This window comes from Hyalella azteca, unplaced genomic scaffold, assembly GCF_000764305.2.
Source record: "Hyalella azteca isolate HAZT.00-mixed unplaced genomic scaffold, Hazt_2.0.2 contig15395, whole genome shotgun sequence".
Lineage (NCBI taxonomy): Eukaryota > Metazoa > Arthropoda > Malacostraca > Amphipoda > Hyalellidae > Hyalella > Hyalella azteca.
In genome coordinates this window covers 55814-59424 of record NW_025945251.1, presented here as the reverse complement: position 1 = coordinate 59424, position 3611 = coordinate 55814, and positions in this window count along the sequence as shown.

The window sequence follows — 3611 nt, the reverse complement described above, 5'->3', positions numbered from 1 at the left end:
AGCGGTACTCAAGTCCTGATCGCTGCTTCATTAACGCTTACATGTATGTAAATTCTCATCGATATCCGAAGTTATGTATTGCAAAGTTAAGTTATGCAGAGCAAATAAAGTAAACCCTACTGATCTAAATCCTGTAAGGCTAACAGGAAGCAGAGAAGCTTAACTCGCTATTCCATAGCTTAGGAACAAGATTTCCCCTTATAAGGCAATTACAGTATATCGAATAATAATTCCAATTATATTAGAGGGTAGCTTAGCTTTCCGCATTACATCGTGTGCTAGAAGGGAAAATGGCAGTTATTCCAGTTGATCGTCCGTCGTAAAGACTTAGGCTGTCGCTGACATGTAGGATTAAGTTTGTAGTTAAATTAAGGTAAATTGGAAATGTAATATTGAATTGAAGTTTCAAAACTTGAGACAATCGTCATGTTCACTCAACTTCCTTGTGGCTTATCATTTATAAATATTTTAGGTTCATATCAATGAGTCATGAATCGTTATATAATACACGATCTGCATACATAAACGCTGCTTTGAATTAAATAATCACAATTGGATTGAGGACGAAGTTTGCCGGACAACTTTGCAGTCTAATTCTCTGATCAACGAGACAAAATTGTTTGAGATTTTCTGCCAAAAAATCAAATCTTAAATAATTATACTAGAAAGAACAAACAGTGCATTGTCTTGTCTGCTTGATTAATTAAGCAATAAATGACATTTTTTTACAGTTTATTCCCCATAATGCTTCCAATAACTTATTTTATCAATGCTGTAAATTTGGGTCTCAGTTTTCTCTGAGAAATAATGATAGAGCGATGATCATTTCGCATCGAGACAAATTATGGAGTTAGTGAAACATTTCCCACACTATAGGCATTGTCAAGTAACGTTCATACATTTCCCCAGCACTCGGCAGCAGCCAAAACCCTTACCAACACAACCATTACATGTAAAATGTTCATTTGAACTGTTGGTTTTTAATGAACATACGAGGCATATTTTTTAAGTCAGTACCGTTTTGGAATTAAAAAAAGACGTGCAAAGACATCGCAATAATTTTATTTTTACATGAAAGCCTGTATTTTAATCTACTTTTCTACATAATTTCCGTGAATAATGAGGCACTTGTCAAAACGTGTCCATACATTTGCCAAGCGATACGAAAGAATAAATATTTTCTGTGTTTTCATTTTATTTTATGCCAAGTTATTTTTTAATTAAAAAAATCAATATTTAATTCATATTCTTTTACTCTTCCTGTACAGGAACAGAGTGAACAATACATCACCAGCATCATTAACTAATCACTATACTGATAATAATAGTGAAAAAACTCCTATTGTGAATTAACCATTCAAAACATAGATACAATCATTTATTTTAATAGTTATCTTAAAGCTGTTATTATTGTGCAATAGCAATATCGTTTGATGTTGTTTCGAATTGATGTTTGGAATCGAGCTATAAAACTCGTGCTGAGAAAAAATAACAGGAAAATATATTCTTCTGACTTGTTGACATCGAACCTTCATACTCTCCGTTAGATTTATCATCTCGCACAAGTTTTCCGATTGAAATCTCTCAAATATGCAAAATACATTAATGTCTGACATCGTGGACTTGCTGCAAAGTTTTTTGTAGTAAGTAAAATTTTAATTGTTTTCTACATTTTGATAGTTAAGAGTTCCATTTTTAGTTGATACAAGCATCGTTGAAGTAATTAATTTAATTAAATGCAGTTGAATTAACGATAGTCGGTATTTGTATGTAAGTGATCAAATTTATATCATCTAAATTGGCATTTTCTTATGATAAAAGACATGGTGACAAATCTGCAATTTGTTCACTCTCTGGTGAACAAATGTGCTCTCAACAAGTGAAATGAATTCACATTTTTTACTTCTAAATGCTGCTCAAAACTATGTATTGAAGAATTTATTTTATATACTACTTTAGAATTCTTATTTCTGTACTGTTTTACCGGTTCATCTAATGAAGCAGTGGGGAGGAATTTTAAAAGCTGTCATTTGTTATTATCATCCGGCGCTTACGTTGCGTCTTTCCTAAGCTCCGTCTAAGTTTGGCTGTCGTAAAAATCGTATCAGGCGAGTTAAGACTGGAAACTTTTGTCGCCGGCTTCATTTTTTGTGTGGTAACTTTAGGCAATGCAAGCAAGCAGAGCGCGTTAAGTTCGCTTGGCTGAACTCCAGGAAGTTTGGTGCGCGTCGCAGAGACTATGAGCCTGAAATGAATGGTAATTTGGAAGACGATAAGCGATGTCTGATGAACAGCAGAGTCTTCATGTCTAAACCGAGTATAAAAATAAATTATGATGAATTCAATTTAAATAATTTATGGCCTAAAAGTTAGAAAAAAACTGTCAGCAAGTGGAACAGTTAACGCGTTTTCTTTTCGCCGAGAAAAGACGACTTGCAGTGCCGATATTAAAGTGAACAGTTTAGGCCCATGAGAAAATATTTGTGACGTCAACGAACGACGTATAGGAACAATGTGACAACAAATGAACGAGGCAATTAACAAACGTTAATCAATCTCCCTCATCACCCTGCAATCGCGCTCTATAATGCTGCTAAATAGCAGGTTTTCCACTTTGGAAGACAATTAAATGGATCACAGAAACGGCTATTCTCGATGGAGCGACACAAAAAAATTGGAATTGCCTCCGCATTTCTCGACCCTCCAACAATCAAAAGTCGATAAGCTAGTGAAGCTGGCGGACAACATTTTTCCATCGACAAATTGCTCTGATAAGGAAATCAAAAAATCGCGTAGAGCTCTAATGAAATTTTCGTTGTTGTGTTGACGAAAATGGATTCCTGAAACCATGAATATTGAAGTTGCCCACGAGACTATTATGTGGACTCGACATAACTCGTTTTAGTTTCGAAATTGAGGTGAATTTTTCAATTAATATAAGCAGTGCTACAGAATAATTATATTTTCAAGACTACATTGTATGAACCTAATGCCTCATTCGTACGTATATATGAACATGGCACGGTTTCATACTCCTGCCAAATTTCATCAACGAAACCCGCGGTTACAAAACTTCAAAATAATTCTAATTTAGATAGTAAATAAAGTACAGGGTCCATTTAAAATTTGGCTCGAATAAGAGACGCCTAGGAAGTATTTCTCATTCCTGTCAGGATCAATGATGTGCGACCAGCTGATCAAAACTAGTTAAGAATTAAAATGATCGCTCTAAAATTAGTTTGTGGCATCATTGTGGTACCGTGTTGCTCAGATAATTTATCTTATCGATAAAGATGAAATACTATATAGAGTTAATCAGATACAATCAATGATAAATTTGCAGCCAAATGAAATTCTAACTGAATATTGCTCCTGATTAAAACTGGATATTTCCGATGGCACATTAAAACATTGTTACATATTTCCGTGAAATGCTATATCGAAATTTAGCGCATCAGTCAATATAGTTACAATTTTCGATGCAACTAAAGAAATATCACACAGTGAGTTGCAAAAACTCAATATTTAAGACATGACTTAATTTTCGTAGTAGTTGTTCAATTTCCCAAGTCGTTGTCAATTCCCAATTTTTCGTAGTAGTTGTTCGCAAT